The sequence below is a fragment of the Crocuta crocuta genome, unplaced genomic scaffold (genome assembly GCF_008692635.1).
Source record: "Crocuta crocuta isolate KB4526 unplaced genomic scaffold, BGI_CrCroc_1.0 scaffold67, whole genome shotgun sequence".
NCBI classification, from domain to species: domain Eukaryota; kingdom Metazoa; phylum Chordata; class Mammalia; order Carnivora; family Hyaenidae; genus Crocuta; species Crocuta crocuta.
This window is the reverse complement of record NW_027531896.1, coordinates 692030-692987: the sequence shown is the minus strand read 5'-3', so window position 1 is coordinate 692987 and position 958 is coordinate 692030.

Here is a 958-nt window from a genome sequence, read left to right as displayed (position 1 = left end):
GAGACAACCTGGTTCTCGTGACTCTTCAGTCTGTTTTCTCCCAAGTGCATGACTGCGGGAGCAAAGCGACCACGTGAGCCTCCCTCCTCCCCCGGCGAGGGGCAGTGCCTGTCTGGCCAACGGCAAGTCACAGGTGCAACAACGTGCCAGGCCTGGATCCAGAGCCAGAGGGCTCCAGCTCCCCCGCAGCGTCACTGGACGGACGGGAGGGAACTGGGCCAGGTGTGGCCTCTGGACGAGGCAGGTCTTAAGTAGGCTTTAAAGAAGGCTGGAGAAGCGGTCACCACTATGAAATAGGGTCCGCAAAGGGGACACTAGGAATGACCTTGGTAGCCACCCCTATAACTCAGCCTGACGACCTTTGGAGACACAGCTAGAGTCTTCTACGGCCTCCTCCAGGAACTAACCCGAGCGGCGAGACACTTCACGGACGCCAGGGCGAGGCTGCAAAGGAGGTCTGCCCTCCCCACGTGGACAAGCTCCCCGCCGGGGGCGTGGCCACAGGCGCGGGTCTGGCCAATGAGCGCGGCCGAAGGGCTCACCCGATTGGGCACGCTGGACCGGCGTGGGCTGGGCCCTCNGGGTGCTTTCTCTTCTCTACTGCTGACGCACCCGCGGGTGCTTCTCGGGTGGGTCGCCAGCTCTGCCGATCCATCTCCGGAGCCTCCGCCCCAGGCCGTCTGCTCACGGACCACAGGTGCGTGCGTCTGTGTCGCCGCCGCAGCCTGCGCGTCAGGTCTTCCCCTCGGCCCTTGGTTTCCTCTGGTGAGTGGTGGCGCCACCTTGGAAAGGCTTTCTTCACCCCTCCTCCCCCCCGCCTCGGGACCAGGCGCCGACGCCGTTGGGCTGGAGGCGGTCAGGTGGGCCGGCGCGGGCGGCGGACCAGGATTCTGGCTTCGTTACCGTCTGCCTCCCACCCTCCATTCCGCCCGCCCGCGGGCCTTTTTGGCGGTCCCAG